At 41.1% G+C, this 19,074-nt stretch overlaps 1 long non-coding RNA gene across 1 annotated transcript in view; it reads right to left on the reverse strand.

The window, feature by feature from the left end:
• Positions 1 to 576: 576 nt before the first annotated feature.
• Positions 577 to 19,074, reverse strand: part of LOC121142574 — a 71,161-nt gene continuing 52,663 nt past the window's right edge. The window contains exons 5-6 of the long non-coding RNA XR_005879599.1: positions 2,626 to 2,876; positions 577 to 1,936 (exon numbers count right to left, since the gene is read on the reverse strand). This is a non-coding gene — a long non-coding RNA (uncharacterized LOC121142574). The remainder of the gene's footprint in view (positions 1,937 to 2,625; positions 2,877 to 19,074) is intronic.

The following is a 19,074-nucleotide window of genomic DNA, read 5'->3' on the forward strand; positions in this document are numbered from 1 at the left end:
TTCTGTGAAATTGTTCCAATGAATACCCATTTAACTTTTATCTTGAGTCTAGTGAAGTAATTACATCCACGTCTTTAGGAGATAGGAAGGGAGTCAGTACATTTTATTGTCAGTGAGTTGAAGTCAGCAAGTGCTGTCTGCGGAAGAAAATGTGATTTGGATTTGGGGATTGGTACAGGGTATGATAAAAGGTTTTGCAACAAGGTTTCATTGCTTTGTGAAAACCAGAAGAAGCCCAGTTGTCTATAAGTATGAAATTAATTAAATAAATATGGTGTATGTGCCTCTGAAACATCCTTAATTCATTCAGGATGCAAATGTATGATTTATTGATATATGATGAGGCCAATTGTGACTCAGTTGTTAGGAGACTTGCTGCTGTTCCAAATGCCTTAAGTTCCGTTCCCAGCCCTCACATAGATTGGCTCACATCTGCCTGGAACTCCAGGTCCACAACATCTGACACTATCTTTGGCCTTGGTGGACATTGCATACTTGTGGCATGTGCACGAGCGGGCACACACACACACACACACACACACACACACACACACAAATAAAAATAAGAATAAAACCTTTAAAACTGCATATTTTAATAGAACATGTTAGTTACAAAAAAAAGAGTTCATAGCTAGTAGACTGTTTCTCAAAGGATGTACATAAAACCCCAGTGAACGGATTATATGGTACTTTTACTTTCTCCTTTATGTGAGACTGTAATGTCTAAACTATTTATAATCACAATAAAACCAATAAAAGTCTTATCCCATCCATTTCCCATTATGAAAGGGGAAATGCCCTGGCAAGCAACTTCAGATTTTGAGTTAGGAAGATTGAAATTTGATGCCCTGAGCAGAAACATAGCTATATTTCTGTATTCTAAAGCAGTCATAAGTGTGCACCATATTAGATGTTGTTGGCCAGTTACAATAGGAAATTTCATTAGAAGTAGAATGGTACCTCAAACAGAGTCTTCTATCCTACCGACTTGTGTGGAAGAGCTCTGGGGTATGGCTGGTCATCCATGGGGTGATTCCTTAACACCCCAGAGCTTAACATTCCAGCTGCTGCGCCAAAGGCTGACACCTCTTGATTTTCTTCTCAGCCCTGTTTCTTCTTAGTCTTGAGTGTGAAATGAGCCAATTTTAGGAACACAGGAGAAGGAGAGTTGTGGAAATTGGGAGAGAGGAAATGATTGATGAATGCAGACACCCTTCTAGACCACAACTTGGAGAAAGCCATCAGACCCGTCAACTTGGTGCTATTTTTATCTGTATGTGTGTGGGGAGGATTCACAAAAGTGAGCCCAAATGCCTGTTCTCCTGCTCCATGTACAAATGTTTCAGTCAAAATGTAACCCAGAGGGGGAAGCGAGCCAAATAAATATGCACAGCTAACAAAGTCGGTTACAAAGGGGCCCTCAGGGTTTCTCCAAAACTCATGACCAGAGAGCTCCTGGCTCTTCCACCGAAATGGTTCATGAAAAAGAGCTGAATATGTTTTCTTAAGAAGCAAGTCAACGTGTCAGAAAAATATGATTGTCCTAATCCAGTTTAACTTTTAACCTCAATAAATAAGCAGAAGAAGTTGCAACCTGAACCTTTCTTAGCAGCAAATGCTTCTCTTCCTTCTTGCTCCTGGACAAAGGGATATTAAAATTAATCATAATTTCATCCCCACAGGAACCTGGACACCCCCGAAAAGGAGCTAGAAAAAGAAATCATAGAACATATTTTCAAAACTACATTATATTTTTTTTTGTTCTGTTTTTACAGAGCAGGCACCCATCTGAGCTCTACCTGGGATGAGAGCAAAAGAACAACACAGGATACTCTTTGAGACGTTCTCTTCTCAGTGCCATCAGGGTGAGAAGAATCAGGATGCTGGGTCACCTTGCCCTGAAGTCCTGATGAACTCCCTTCACAGATACAGCACCCTGAAAGAAATGTTTGGACTAGCTCTTAGGAGGTTGAGACAGGAGGGTCAAGAGTTCAAGAACATCGTCAGCTATCTAATGATTTCAAGGCCAGCCTGGGCTACAAAAGACCCTGCCTCAATTATTTTATTTGTAACTTAAAAGGTTCAGTTCAAGGCTGGAGAGATAGCTCACCCAGTAAAGGCTAGGCTCACAACTAAAAATATGAAGTTTTGCCCATTGTGATATATATGATATACAGGTAAGCAGAAGTTTAAATCAATATGGTTAAAATGAATAAAGTATGAACAATAATAAAGAAGACACATAAATCAAAGGCTAGTCTGTGACCCGGTGAAGAGTGTATTGATTACATGTTTATGGTCTTTACACATGTCCTTTGTTAGTATAATCTTGCAAGCCGAGGCTGGAATTTGTGCCTTCTAAGGTTGTCTTTTGGTGAACCTGTGTTAATTTTAATGTAAATCAACTTACTATTTCTCCCTTTGGATTAACATATCTCTGCTTAAGAAGTCTTTGCTGACACAGAGAGATGAATCCATCCATAATTCATTTTTATTTTCATCTTTTCATATCAATCCATTCAAACTCTAGAGCAATGGAAAAGCTTTTCTAGAGGGAAAGGAGCAGGGGTGGTACATCTTAATTTCAAATGGAACTTTTTAGAAGAGGCCAAGCTGCAAACTCACAGATCTGTGCTCCAGTTTCTCTGCACACGGTGACATGTGTGTCCTCCTGGGACATGGATACCCTCCGTAGCTGTGTTTTGACAAATGTCCTTTCTTCTTGGGCCCCTCCTCTTACGATCCTCTTCATTTTCTTACAGAAACACAAACATGCTGTGTTTCCACCCTGACCAGCTTTCCAAGCAAGGATAGACCCAAGATTCCTGGAGTGAGTTAGACAATGTAGTCCTGAGATGCCTGTCATTTGGAGATTCCTATAAAGAATATAATAAAGAAAATGCCAATGGCAGTTAGTGTGGCAAACTTAACAAGGGTCCCTGGCCCCTGGTTGAGTCCAGAGCAAGTGATGATTTCTTCTATTGGGTCACAGCATCCTCTGCAGCCTGAGGAGGCTGCTTCGTCCTCTCACTCTCTACTCGGCATGTTGGAGTTGGGATACAGAGCCATTCTGAAGCCATTGCTTTTACTTCATTCACCAAAATCCACCCCTCCTTTAATACGCATGCCAGGAGGCTACTCATCCACATTGCTCCTTGTTTGATCACCAACCTCTCCTTGCTCAGTAAGCTTTCTGAGTTGAGCTTTTGGGGCTCACTTAAAACCAATCTTCACTTATTCTGTCATTTAATACCCAGGGGTAAGCGAGTCGAACACCACTTACCCCCCCCCCATCTTTTAAAATTGACCCTTTGATCCTGTTTCCCTCTAGCTTTGATTTCTGGCTTGCTTTGCAGCAACCCCTCTTACACAGTCTTCCACAGTTATTATGCTGCCTTTCTGTGTTGGTTAATAGTTGTAACTAAAATACCTTAGAGAATTTCTCCAAAGACATGAAGATTTATTTTGGGTCAGTGATTTCAGGCTATGGTTGCTTGGCCTTGTGTGATTAGGCAGAACATGGCAGTAGGTATGTAGAGTGTAAAAAGCTGTTTAGCTCATGGTAAGCCAGAGATGGGACCCACAAACATAGAAAAGAGCCGAGGCAAGATATATTCCCCCAAAGACATGTTCTCAGTAACCACTTTCTCCAACTAGGTCCCTCCTCCCATTTTTCACCCCATCCAGCAATGTTACCATATTGTGAATCTCTCCTAAAGTTGGTGTATTTATGAGGTCAGAACTCCTGGTCTAACAATGATCTAATTGTTCCTGAGAATTCTCTTTCAGGCACACCCAGAGATGTGCTTTATTATGTTTGGTGTATATAATAACCAAGTTGCTTATTAAGATTAACCATCAGGTTTCTCCATCCCAATTGTGCTCTCCACCCTCTTCAAGTGTAAGAACCAGGTCTCCTCATGTCAATAATGAGCATCATGTGTCCAAAGTAGCTGTCACTTTATCTTCATGCTGTCGAAATGAGAAAGGAACAAAGGCTTTGAGATTTTGTGTGTGTGTGTGTGTGTGTGTGTGTGTGTTTTGACCTCTATGACACACCACTCTATTCTGCTGCTTTCTTCCCACTACTAGGATGTGTGCACGCTTCCGCTGCACAGTGACGCCTTTCCTCCTTCAGTCTAACTAAGGGAGCAATCCAGGCTTCGTGCCCACCTGTGACCCCCACCCAGCCCATTCTTCTTTACTTACTATTGAGCAGATTGCTCAGTGAAATGGCATTTACAGTCACATTTTATCAGAATGTGACTTTCCGCCTTCTCCCCTTCCCAAATCTCTACAAGCCTAGGGTTGGTATTCATTTCCAGGGCAGCAGCAACACTACCCCATGCCAAGCTGTTTAAATGTCAGGAATGTACTCTGGGCTAGTTTTAGAGGCCACTAGTCTGATGCTGATGTGGAGGCAGGATTGGCCTTTTGATAGTTCTGAGGATGAGCATGTTTCTTCCCCTCTTGTAGCTCTAATAGCTTCAGGCTTCCCATGACTTACAGATGTCATATACCTCGAGTAGTCTCACCGTGACTCCCACTATTCTGCCTCCATTTATTCCCCCACCAAGACGCATTACATCCCTTCTTTATATTTCTCGTGATCTTGCCCCTGTTGTATTATATGTACTTTTTGACTCACACAGAGACCCACTCAATGCTCGTACTCAAGAGTCCATTAAAACACAAAACAAGAATCCAAGGACCTGTTGTGAAAACAAAAACAGAAAGGAAGAAAAAATATTAAAAATTAAAAAAGAAGCAAAAGAAAAATACCCGCTATGACTTTATGAGACAAAGAACCTCCAAAGATGCCATTGAGTTTATTTTCTGTTGGCCATCAACTGCTAGACACACAGCCTATCCTTAAGAATAGTTTGTTTCCCCAGTGATAATCTCTCGGAGAAAACTAAATTTTTATTTGCAAGTGGTTATCAATTGGAGACAGCTTCTGCACTAGGGATGGGGCATATGTGAACTTCTTTCAGTTCTAGGGCCCCGTCTTGTGCAGACCCATCTAGGCCCTGTGCATGCAGCCTCAGTCTCTGTGAGTTCATATACATGTTGGTCCTCTGTGTCTAGAAGCCCTTGTTTCCTTGATGTCCTCCATCCCCTATGGCTCTTAACACTCTGCCCTCTCTTTCGAAGAATTTTCTGAGCCCTGAGGGACATATTTGATGGAGATATTCCATGTAGGATCTGAGTGTTCCAAGGTCTCTCATTCTACATATTGTCTGACTATGGATCCATGCATTTTTTTCCATCTGCCACAGCAGGAAGTTCCTCTGATGAAGGCTAAGTGAGGCACTGACCTGTGAGCATTGGATGAAGTCTTTAAGAGTCATTTTATTGCTATGTTTTTGGGGGTGGTTTTTGTTTCTTCTTTGGGTTGATTTTTGTTCGTTATTGGGTTTTGTTTGCTTATTTGTTTGTTTTAATGGTAGTGTTTAGCTTTACTGTAGGTGTCTTGGCTATCTATTCTTGGATTCTTGGTCACCCAAGCAGGGTTGGGTCTGAGTTCCATTCATGGGGTGGATCTTACATGAAGACAAATGTTGGTTGGTTACTCCCAACAGCTTTGTACCACCATTGCTCTAGCATATCCTATAGGCAGGTCAACATTGAAGATATAAGAGTTTTCATCTGGGTTGGTGTTTACGTTTCTCTGTTGGGGAATCCTGGTATTAAGGTTGCATTCCACCATGTCTGGATAATTCTCTGAGCTTGGTGCAAGATGGAGAACTCCCTTTCTCAGCGGGGCTTCCTGTCTTTCAGTAACATTATTTGGAGAGTGTCTTTCAGCTCAGATGCCTGACCTTATTTGGGGGAGCAATGAGTTATGACTCAGCACAAAAGTCCTGCTCTTTCCTTCTGCCTGTATGATAATTAGGTGCTATGTTATGACCAATCAGCCCTTCCCTCCCATAACCCTAAGAACCCTTATATACCTTACTCCTGGAACAATAAACTGATGTGTCTCTATGAAGTTGACTCCTGGAAGTTCTTTCTGTCACTCTCAGGGTCATCCAAACCCTGCTTACCCCTTCTCCTCCCTTTGCCCTCTCTGGTCAGTGGCCAACAACCCCAAGGAGAAGGAGACCCACATTTTCCCTTTGGTAGCTTGCAGAATACCTTCCTGTACCAAAGATACCAGCATATAGGAGTGAAAGCTCTACGTAGGTACTAGCTTTACTTCTCTATGTTCAATAAGTTTATGGATATTGTCTTCAGCAATAGGGCCTAGCCATTAGTTTGTACAGAAAATCCTATAGTCTTGGCAACAGCATGTGTTGTTTGGAGATTCCCATGGGACCCCTTTGGCCATCAACTCAATTAGATGTAGCCAAGTCCTGGTATTAGAAGCTTCATCGAGTAACAAGACATATCCAGATACCATAATATAGGGAGTCACTATAGATTTGAGGAGAGATCTAGCACTAGTGTGATTTCCAGGGATCTACAAGGTTGACACCAACTGGCAAACTAATCAATAGTGGAGAGGCTACCTTAAAATAATTCCCAAATAATGAGACTGAGGACTACCTTATATACCATCCTAGAGCCTTCATCCAGGGGATAATAAAAGCAGAGACAGATACCCACAGCTAAATACTGAACTGAACTCCTGGAAACCAGTTGCAGAGAGGAAGGAGTGATGAGCAAAGGGGTCAAGATCAGGCTGGTAAAACCCACAGAAACAGCTGACCTGAATAAGGGGGAGCTCATGGACCCCCGACTGATGGCTGAGAGGCCAGCATCGGAGTTATCCAGACCCCCTAAATTTGGGTGTCAGTGAGGAGGCCTTGAAAATCTATTGGGCATCAGGTAGTGGATCAATATTTATCCCTAGTACATGAATGAACTTTGGGAGCCCATTCCACATGGAGTGATGCTCTTTCAGCCTGGACACACGGGGAAGGGCCTAGGCCCTGCCCTGGATGAAATGACAGACTCTGGAGATCCCCCACAGAGGGTCTCACCCTCCCTGGTGAGCAAAGTGAGAATTGTGGGAATTGGAGGGGGACACGGCAGGAGGAGAGGGAGAGGGAGCTGGGATTGACATGTGAAACAAGCTTGTTTCTAATTTAAATGAAAAAGAAGTATCCAGCTGGAACGCTGTCTCCCCTGTCATTTAGCAAGTTCATACAGATCCTCTTCATATATATATATATTTCAGGAAGCTTCTACTGTGTGGTGGTTTGAAAGGAAATGGCCTCTATAAGAGTGGCACTACTAGGAGATATGACTTTGTTGGAGTTGGTCTGAACTTGTTGGAGGAAGTGTGTCAGTGTGGGCCAGGGTTCTGAGGTCTCCGTTGCTCACGCTACACTCAGTGTGGTGCACAGTTCACTACCTGTTGCCTGTGGATCAAAATGTAGAATCCTCAGCTCCTTTTCCAGCACCATGTCTGCCAGCATACCACCGTTCTTCCCACTATGATGATAATGGACTAAACCTCAGAAACTGTAAGCCAGCCCCAATTAAATGTTTCCCTTTATAGGAGTTGCCATGGTCCTGGTATCTCTTCATAGCAATAGAAACTCTAGCTAAGATATACTATGTTAGGTTTCCATACTACCCCTCAAATGGCCCTTGGTTTTATCTATTTCTCCCTGTATTCCATCCTTAGCCTCCCCTACCCTCCCTGCCTAACATATCTCTTTTTTAACTTTGAGCCAAAATAAACTCTTCTCTCTTAATTTACTTTTGTAAGATATTTGGTGCCAACAACAAAAAACAATAACTACTACAGCAATGGACAGAATTATTGTCAATGACTGTTTGCATGCCATGGGTATAATCAGAGCAGGTTACAGGCTCATTAACTAAAAGGTTTTCAGTGGGAAGCTAAGAGCAGAAAGTAGGCATCTATGAGCTAGACAATGCTAACTTAGAGGTGAAGACCAAGGAGGGATAACTCTAGTAAATCATTAGCCAATCAGAACTGTTGTCATTAAGTGGAAGGAAAGAGCATCAGGGCATCAAAATAATACTCATGAATTTAGAATAATTCAGGCTGCCCCATGAGCTTCTCTAGGTAGACAGTTTCTGGGAGCCAGAGGGTAACAAAATCCCGCTTTGGTTTGCAACCCCCTTTCCACACCGTTTCTGTCTCTCCACCCACCCTCATCTTTAGTTCCCTCCTTTTCAACACTATTGGCTTCATCGAACTCCATGCTTTCAGCAGCTGATTCTATGATTCAGTGGTTCTCAAGGTTAGGCCCTACCTTGAAGCACTGAGGTAACAAAAGAATCACTTAGAACTGTGCTGTTAGGAGGACACACTCCCAGCTTATTCAGAATAGAAGTCTGAAAGTGGGGCACAGCAACCTCTCTGTGGTGAAATGTCAGAAGATGTTGGGGTACCTTAAAGTTTGATGGCCACTGCCATAAGCCTCATCCTTGTTCTGAGTTTTCTTCCCAACTCCAGTGTGATGTTCTCATGAACTGGGCCTGAGTACCTGGGCATCATGATCATCATATTATTCTGCTGTCTTCCAAGCCTCCAGACTCCTCTTCTCCAGCAATATCATTTTCCTTCATTCTTCACTGAAGTTTGTTGGAAATATCTTCCTTACTCTAACTGGTCTGTGAGGCACACTGAATTTTTTATGACTCTTTTATAATAAGATTAGATGAATAGTTTTCATGTTATGTGTGTTGTTTGATTTATTATTATTGTATGTGTTTCATTTCCTGTAAATTATCTTTGCCAATTCATCTATTTGTGATCTTGGTATTTGTGTTAGTTAATACTGGAGTGCCTATGTAGTGGAGGCATGGATTCTGTTGACCATAGTTTTTGAAAATACTTACTGGCACCACTGGTGTTTAGATTTTTGGCTTGTTATTTTGAGTGCTAACAGAATTTTGAAAGTACTGCAATCTAGCAAATTGCTGATCAATGTGTGACTTTGTCTCATCTTTTCTCTTGCTTAGTAGTTGGCAAATTAATATTATTACAGAATTGTTGGGCCTAAGAAAGGCTTGGATGTGAGGCCCAGTGTAAGCTCCTGAGCCTGGCTAGAGTTTAGCGACCTGTCTCTAACCTGTAACTTCCCCGTGGGGGTGACTCAGCCAGATCTGATGCAAGATTGCCCCCTGCCTAGCTACTTGTCTGTTTGGTGGAATACTATTGGCCCTTAACTCCTCATGTCACCTTACTCTATCCCAAGATTCTCATCCCCTACCTCAGTCCTATATAAGTTCCTGTGAGTTGGAATAAATCGAGAACCTGCTTCGACAGACTCCTGACTCAGTGTGTTTTTTTTCTCCCTGGTAACTAACGGGGGAGGGTCTGAGTCGTAGACACTCACCATCCCGCTCAGCCACCAGGAAGAGGCCGGCTGGACCAGCCCTTCCCCCTCTCTACCTGCAGGGAGGACTCTGCACAGAATTGACATTAATTATGTATTATATTTATTTTCTAATGCTTTTCCATGGCTTAAAATACATTTGAACACTTTTCCTGGCTCTTTTTGGTTTATGATACAACACACTATAAGACTAGATATACCCCAAACACTTACTAGTTAATAACTATTTTCCCTAATATTTATGAAATCTCTCTTTTTTTTGAGAGATAGTAGAATATCTTTTTTTGAAAGATAGTAGAATATGAGGCTAAGGTGACTCTGGGACATGACAGTATTGGTACCTGGATTTGGTACTAGCTGTACATTAGCTGGTAAGCTAACTTGGGAAAGTTACTTTACCCTTCAGGTCTTTTACACCTCACACTGTCTCTCACCAGTCACAGAGAGGATAAAACAATTTCAGAGTCCTACATACAGTAAGTGACTTTTAATGACTTGCTATGTGGCCTTTCAGAGTTCATTAGGTTCCATTTTTGTCTTCTTTCACCCTCAAGATGTACACCTGGTTTCCTTCTAGTCTCATGTGATATTATAACTATTTTCCAGGTCTAGGCTGTTTCAGTGTGGTCTTTTCTTAGCAGCTTTTGCTCAGAAATCATATATCAAACACTTGCATTACCTTCCCGGCTTGATCAGGCAGCAAGGATGCTGGTAGATAGAATATAAACCAACTCACAAGAGGAACCAATGGAGTATTTGAAAGTCTCCATTCTGAGCAGGTGGGACTTGGAAGGTAAGCAAAATGCAAGGACTTTTGTAGGAGAAGCCAGTGTAGGGAACAGGGATGGAGGTTCAGGTGGGAGGACAAAGAAACCACCGTGTCTTAAAGAGGTGTAATAGTACAGCGGACATACAAGAAGAAAGCAAAAAGGCGGGTTGTAATGGAAAGAAGAGAAATGCATAGTTCACCCCACACAGCTCCCGCCATCTCTGAAACTGAAAATGAATCCAGCTAAATCCCTCGGTCGGCTTTGCTCCCACACATCTAGAGCTGTGAGAGACAGGAAGTAAAGCCTGCATCTCCACATTTAGTCCTAAACTCTGTTCTATTTTGCTTAAGTTCTCAGATGCAAAGAGACTGACTCTTTTTAATTGGCATGCTATACATTATGTTTTGCTCTAAAACTTTATCACTGTTTCTCATTGGTTGGTACCACACAACAATTTTCAATTTATACTTGCATGAATTTTTAAAATCATTTTCAAGCATATCTAGGGCCCCTTGACCATTATTTCAGCATGCTCAACCATTTTGGCCTTGCTCCACATTTGAAATTATGATTCGTGTTTCCCAATAGATTTCCACTCAAATTACATCTCAACCCCTAACCCTTGTTTCACATTGCCTAAGAGCACAGAGAGTTACCTTCAGAGACGGGAGATGCATATTGCATTGGAAAACTACACTGCCCCTGGTCTTTAAGTTTGCCTTAAGGCCGATTTATGCCACTTAAAGTAATCCAGTATGCTCTTTGGTAATTGAAATCCTTCCATTACCCTCACTCCATCCCATTTAAATATTTGTCTCTCAGATGCAATTACGTCAGGAGGTGAGCCAAATGGTTTGGGAAAGTCATGGGCATTTCCAACAAGAAGACTGCTGGCTCCCAACCAAAAAATTGGCTCTGGGTCATAATTCTAAGCCCAAATCTCTTCTCTAAGAGGCTCCTGTTCACAGACCGTGATCTACCTTGCTCGTGATTCTAGGACAATGCTCAGAAAATGAGTTGCCCGATGTCCTTCATGACAACAACTAAGGAAAGATTACCTCAGATTTCTTCATTGCTAGCTCCTCTTTTGCTTATTGCCCTTAGTCCTCTTCACATCAGGGGAACAATATGAAATATTTTTATTTATTTGCAACCTCATAAGAACAATTTTAAGTGGAATCCTGCCCCCATAATCTCAAGTTTGAAAAGCTATATTTAAGATATTAGCAAAACTAAGAAATGCCCATGCTATAGCATCAATGATGCCTTTTGAATGCGCTTAGGCAAATGTTTATTGCTGAGCTGCAGCATGCAGTCTTAATAATTCAGTGTAATGCACAGAGAAAACTAACGATTCTGTGCGCTAATAACTGTTTTATGGAGAGCTTTTCATTAAGGTCTCAAAACTAACTAATAAATCCACATTCGGGTGATGCAATGCAGTTATATTTAACTGTAGAACTCTCCTCACTTGCCAGATTTCAAATCTGCTTCTAAGCAAATGTCCTTTTGAGGACTCATTATGACTGTTGCCATCTTCCTTCAAAACAAACCCATTACTGATGCTCATTTCCCTTCTTCTCCTGGCTTCCTGCTGTCAGATTTACACCTCTTCCAACCCATGCTATCTTGGCCAATTGCAGCAATATCACAGCCAAGAACAGGGCGCTCAAGCCCAGCAGACCCATCCAGAAAGCACCAGCAAATGTATTCCTATGGGATCCTCTCAAGAAACAATGCAAATGATGATATGGGTGAGATTTACAATGGGCTAATATAATGGGAAAATTATGAGTAATCCCTGATTTAATATATGATTGACAGCAGACCGACTTTATTAAAATTTAGAAGGTTCATACAGCTAAGCCATTCAGACACAGACTCTATGAAGATTTATGTGAAGACACTCTTGTAGTAGTCACTGACACTTCCACGGTCCAGGAAGACCAAGTTAGAATTCCTGCTTAAAAAATAGTTAATCTTGCGGCAAAAACCCCCTCAGAAAGATGCACATTTATTGAAATACAAGCTGTGTTTCAAGCAGGACAGTACCAAAACCCTTCAAACACCCTCAAGCAGGCACATGCGCACCAGTGGAGACTGAAAACCTGCGGTGCAAACAAAGGAGGCATGGAGCACTGCGTGTGCTGGTTAGACGCGCCGCTTCCCAATGTTTCGCCAGTATCGAGCGTGGCTGACACCCTTCCTGGCACTAACGTCTATACTAAAATCACCCGTTGAAGTTGTGTATGAGCCTCTTTTATCTTGTGGATGGCTGCATGCATGCTATGATACACGTGTGGAAGTCGGAGCACAGCCTCCAGCCCGGGTCGTCTCCTTCGAACTCTTCTCTCCTTCTGTCATCTGACAGACTCGGGTTTTCAGGCTTGACCGTGCTTCCACTGAGCCATCTCACTGGCCCCTGAAACTACCCACTAATCTTCAGGAGACGAGACGCTTCCATTTTTGTGGGTATTACATTCTTGAGAACGCTGACATTTAAAAACACACACTTAGCTTTTTCTCCTCAGCATTAAGCGGGTAACAAAATGGATGCTGTTATATTTAGTAGTCCTTCCTTGTGTATGCTCTCCTACAGTTCTGAAGACAATTACATGGAGAGTTATAAAAATAAACAATTCCTAAGTTTTAAGTTATGTGGTGCTCTGAGAAAAACAATGGAATCTCCTGATATCCCACTCTGCAAACGCAGGATGTGAGCAAACCTTTTTGTCTAGTGTATTCACTCTATATATACTTCCTGCATATTAATTAGTAATCAACCCAGTAATCAACTCTGAAAAAGGCAGTTGTTAAACCATCCTTTATCATACTTACTAATAAACCCAAAATATAAAAGTAATGATTACAGCAACTTGGGCTATCGTATGACTTTATCATGCTCTGAACAAATAAATACCTGACAACAACTTAAAGGACATATGACAAAGACCAGGGGCAAGTATGACCTCCAAATATGTCCCTCCATTGTCCAGCTGGGGCTCAACCCCTGATGTTTTCATGATCTCCAAAAATATTACCAACAACTCTTCACTAAACATTCAACACATGGGTTCATGGGAGACTTTCCATATTCAATCCATAACAAATCTCCCAGAGAAGAGGCCTATGTATTCCCTTAAAGAATCATCTCATGCTATCGAGGAGAAAATACCATATTCTGAGAGAGACAGAGTGAGTGAGTTTTAAGTTTGATTGCAACATGAATGAGCACAGAAATTTCATTCCAAAACTTTAAATTCTAATATGTTGTAGGCTTGAGCAAATGTCTCAGGTGCAAGTTGGAATCCAAATACACATTTTCCCAGAATTCACATTCTGTAATTCAGTTTTAAAGATATCTGAAAATAGAAATGTCATGGCTTGGATATCAAGCTCCCCTCCCCCCCCACACACACAAAAGGTCCATGAGTTATTGGTCTCCAGCAGGTGGATCAAATCTTCAAGGGGTAATTAAATCATGAAGCTCTGACCTAAATAGCAGTCAATCAACTCACTGATTCACATTGTGATGGCATTATTGGAAGCACTGGGCAAGTTCCGAGGTAGGAGGTAAGTCAGAAGTAAGTCTTTTTAGATCCCCTCCCCCTGCCATTGCAAGGAAGTTCATTCCAACTGCAATTAGGTACATTTTTACAATTAAAAAGATTCCAGCACCACTAGAAAACAGAAATAATTGAAATTCCCCATTTTAGACTAATACTTGTTCTGTGAAGTATGGAATGATTTAAACCTCAGTTCCCAGAATGATGAATGGTCCTCCTCTTCTCTTTGGCAGCTTTAGGTAGAGAATGAAATACTGTGTTTGATCATTACACATGAGTATTATTTATTAAGAAAACCCACATTTTTTCTCTTTTTTGTGTCTTCTCATTCCAAGGCAGATCCCTGACTCTGAGGTGGGAGTTCTGTAATCTCACTCAACAGAAATTGCTCCAGGGAAAAATTGGAAAGGTCATTAGGGAAATTGACACTATTACAGAAAGCCAAAGAACAATGAAAACATGAAGTTGAACTATTCAGGTAGAAGCAGGAAACAAATAGGACCACGTTTCAAAGGAAAGTTCTGATGTAGATACGAAGAGCTGAAAAAATCCTTGGGTATGTTTAGAAGCTGCACCTGAATCAAGCCTCTATCATTCAGGTACCCTGAACTATCAGGTACAAAACGATTCCTTTCATGTGCTTTGTTGGGGTCCCATCATGGTTCTAGAGGGGAAGTGACTACATTGCAAATACCTCCCCCATCACTCACTCATTCATCCATCCTCACTTGAACCAGTCCTGTGTCAAGCCCTGTGCTGTAGTATGCTTCAGATGCAGAGATGGATACAAGACAGTTTCATCATTAGTGAGTGTACAGCCCAGGGCAGAAATCATGTGTCAGTTATTACAGTACAGAGAGGTGGTCCCAATAGTTAAGCTACAGAGTGATTAAGGAGGAGAAAGGATAATCACAATTAGACTTAAGAAAAAACTTTGAGTCAAATGTTGAGAACCAAGTTAAGATGAACAGGTGGATCTCTTCAGGCAGGATGGAGATTACAAGCAGGAGAGATGCAGGCCCAAGAGATGGTTATATCATTCATTATGGCTGTATTGGCCACCTTTTAAAATGAATGTGATCAAAATGCCTGGAAAAGAGAACTTCAGGGAGGAAAAACTTATTTTGACTCAGTGTTAGGTTATATCAGACTATTTCAGCAGGGAAGGAATGGTGGAGTTTGTGGTCATGGGAATGTGGGATAAAGACCCTTGACATCAGGGTGCACCAGGAATCACATACCCAGATTGGAACAGAGCTAGACTATTAAAAAAAACCCACCCTCAGTCACTCACTCCCACTAGCAAGGTCCAATGTCTTAAAGGGTGTACATCCTCCCCAAAATGAGAATTTCAGATTCATATTGTAATAGCCATACCATAGAACACATTAGAGTCTGCAGAAATGTGTTTTCAAAAGGAGAATTTCCATTAGGACTGGGCTCCACAACTCTGCATTTTAATTGATTTTGGTTTTCTGTAGTGGTTTCCATCTGTTGCAAAGAGAAGTTTCCTTGATGAGCAGTGAAGACTTCTGCAGCCTGACTTATTCTGCCCCTCCTGCCAGCTCCCAAATAAGTACACAAAGACTTAGTATTAATTATGAAAGCTTGACCAATAGCTTAGGCTTGTTGCTAACTAGCTCTTACCATTTAAATTAATCAATTTTTATTAATTTACATTCTACCATGTGGCTTTTACCTCTATTCCCATTTTGTGTGTGCTACTTGTTTTGTGTCTGGCTGGTGACTCTCCAAGAAGCCAGCCCTGCTTCCCAGCATCCTCTCTGCTCCAAAAATCCTGCATAGCTCTTGGACATTCAGCTTTTTATTAAACCAATCCAAGTGACAAATCTTTAGTGTACAAAAATAATATCCATAATAGACTACACTTACGTGTAGTATAAGGACAGTGTTTATAGATTGTTCTTAAGGATTTTGTTAGTTCAGTAAATTAGTGGTTATAGATTTTCCAGTAACCATGATTTCACTAGCACTGAGTACTTAACTAGGTTTCCAGTACCAGGCATGTTTCCCTCTAATCGAGCAGGTCTTAAAAAGTTGCTGTTCTTCCAGAGGACCCAGGTTCAGCTCCTTACACCCAGATGGTGACTAACAACTGTTTGTAACTCCAGCTCCACAGAACCCAGCACTCTCTTCTTACCTCTGCAGTCACCTTATTCATGTGGTGCACAGACACATATACAAGCAAAACACCCAAAACACAAATTAAAAATAAATTTTAAAATCTTTTTTTAAGTCAATAACATCATTGAGGGGGATCTTTTTTCTCTTTCTTTAAATTTAAATTAGAAACAAGCTTGATTTACATGTCAATCCCAGTTCCCTCTCCCTTCCCTCCTCCGCTACCCCCCACTGACCAGCTATCCCATCCCCTTTTTGCTCCCCAGGGAGGGTGAGGCCTTCCATGGAGGATCTTTTATATCACTTGGAGCAGGGCCTAGGCTCTCCCCTGTGTGTCTAGGCTGAGTATCCCTCTATGTGGAATGGGCTCCCAAAGTCCATTCCATGTACTAGGGATAAATACTGATCCACTACCAGAAGCCCCATAGATTAACCAGACCTCCAAACTGACATCTTCATTCAAGGGGTCTGGACCAGTCCTATACTGGTTTCCCAGCTGTCAGTCTGGGGCCCATAAGCTCCCCCTTGTTCAGGTCAGCTGTTTCTGTGGGTTTTGGAGGGGATCTTGTTTTACCTTGGTTTGGTTTGGGGTATGTGTATGTGTGTGTTTGTTTGTTTAAACTGCCATGTCAAAATGCATACCAAGAAATACTGCCCAGTGATGAGTCTCTGTGCTGGAGGTCCAAGTCCTAATTTTCTTTTAAATTGTCCTGTTCCCACAGAATAAAAAAATTCACTTATCAAGGCAAACATACTCACTAAGAGGCTGGCCAACCCCACTACACTGTAGACCATACACTGGTTATCTAGAAACCATATGGTGGTTGTCTTGATGACCCTAATCTATCCCTAAGTCCTGTGTCTTCTCGTACCTAGTCTGTCTCACTCTGAGCAATGTGTACCCACTCTCAGGTGTCCACATTAATAAGTTGCCATAAATAAGTGACTATGAAAATATGAAAGAAGATTGGAAAGACAAGTTGCAGTGACAGATATACTTGAGGGTCTTCAAAGTGGAAATGGCTATTGGAGATGGAAGAGAAAAATACCCAAACCAGGATCCAGAGGCTGGACAAGCTCTTCTTACCCAACTGCATCAAGTAAAGGTGCTGAAAATTCTGATTTCAGGTGTAACTTCCAGCCATTGAGAGTGAGCTCTGTCAAGTTGTAAGACAGGATATCTTTAGCTAACTGTGTGTTAGCTTGGTTTATTGCTTGTAAATATCTAGACATATGGTATATGGGGCTCTTCTGGTATCCTTGAGCTAAATCCACAGAGTTTATTGGTTAGCACATATGGAATAATTAGCAACCAATGGAGAAGAAAAGGTAAGTAATGTTTACAGAAACGGAACATTTATAAACAAATTTGAGGAAAAACCAATTGTTCAGTCAATAGCACACTTTCTTGTTGAAGACATCCTTATAGCAATTGAATTTACAAAAGAGGTAACAGGAACACAGAAAATCAATAATAAACCCCAGCATACACAGTATGTACTAGAGACCTTCAGGACCAATTAACTACCAATGATATTTTACTCATACCCTCCTACCTGAAACTGGAAAATAATGAAATTCTTCTGCTTTTGAAAAGTAGAGATGAAGCATTCCCATAAGGCAACTCTATGCTTATACAACCTTGAAATTTAATTTTTTTATTTGAATCTATAAATTATCTCCTGGTGTGTATTGTGCATATATATATATATGTGTGTGTGTATGTATATATATATATATATATATATATATGTGTGTGTGTGTGTGTATGTGTGTGTGTGTGTGTGAGAGAGAGAGTATCCAGTTTTAAAAATAAGCTAAGTTTTAGGTCACTTTGTAACTACAATTCTTTTGTCAAAATCATACAGTGTACTGGGTTGTAAAAAAAACCACTGCTTAGCATTAGCATCATGGTTTATAACTTATTAAATATTACAGCCATTTAGTTTAGTGTATATTTAGGAGTAGGGAAAATTATATGTACATTAATAAATAATCATTAATACAATAAATCATTAATACAATAAAATCATTAATACACTAACAGCTAGACCTTAAAAGTTTAAAAACATGTGATATAAAATTTAGCAGTTGTGATGTTCAGCCTTCATTATCAACCTGATCATTAGGGTTTAACTGAGGAGGAATGTAGATAGCACCAGTCCATGGGCTGGGATCTCAGACTGCATTAAAGGGGAAAGGAGAAAGCAACATTGGACTAGTGTCTCTCTCTCTCTCTCTCTCTCTCTCTCTCTCTCTCTCTCTCTCTCTCTCTCTCTCTCTCTCTCTGTCCCTTGGCTGCAGATACAACAGACCATCTGCTTCACATGTTCACTGCCATGGCTTCCATGTCATGGTGGGCTTCACCCCTTATGAAACTATGAGCTAAAATGATCCACCACTTTTTGCTTCTTCTGTCAAGTAAGTTGCTACAGCATTGTTAATAAGTTGTGGCTCTAATGACTGTCATGCACAGACAACGGTATTTTACAGACCTTCAAGTCCGTGTCTTCTAACTCTTACATTCTTTCTTTGCCTACTGATTAAGACTAACACTAGCATTTGTCCATGGGTATAAACATTAATACTTAGAAGGCAGGTTGACACTGTTCCAGTTTAGCTAAAAGACAATCCTAGAACTTTAAGATTTTAAATAGTGATAGAGTTATCAACTTGGCAGCACTCTTAGAGATAAATTTTGAATTATAAAATGACTGTCAACCTTGGGTTAGGCAACAATAGAAGTTTTGGATTAAAAATATGTGTTTAGGTATCAAGTTGACTGTGAATGAGTTCATGCTGGCTGGTCTTCACTGTCAACTTGATTGGGTTTGGGAATACCTATGAAACATATATCTGGGATTATTCTATGATGACAAGTCCTAAGCAGTTTAACTGAGCAGGGAAGAACCCACCCTGAATATTGACTATGCTATCTAATCGCCTGTGGTGGAAGAAGGCTAACCTTGAATGTTGACCATGCCATCCAATTGTCTGCAGTTCCAGACTAAATAAAATCTGGGAAAGGAGGAAGTCAGCTGATAATAACATTTATCTCTTTTTATGTTCTAATTTTGAATGCAGTCTTGCTGGTGTGATGGTATTTTGTTTGTGCTGTAACAAATAAAACTTTCCTGAAGATCAGAGTGCAGAGCTAACCACACTAGTTAACCACAGAGGCCAGTTGGTGGTGGCACACATCTTTAATCACAGAACTTGGGAGTATGAGTTCAAGGCTACCCCAGGCTACATGAGATTGAATCAATCTAAAAA

Source organism: Mesocricetus auratus, unplaced genomic scaffold (assembly GCF_017639785.1).
Source record: "Mesocricetus auratus isolate SY011 unplaced genomic scaffold, BCM_Maur_2.0 Super-Scaffold_2245, whole genome shotgun sequence".
NCBI classification, from domain to species: Eukaryota; Metazoa; Chordata; class Mammalia; order Rodentia; family Cricetidae; genus Mesocricetus; species Mesocricetus auratus.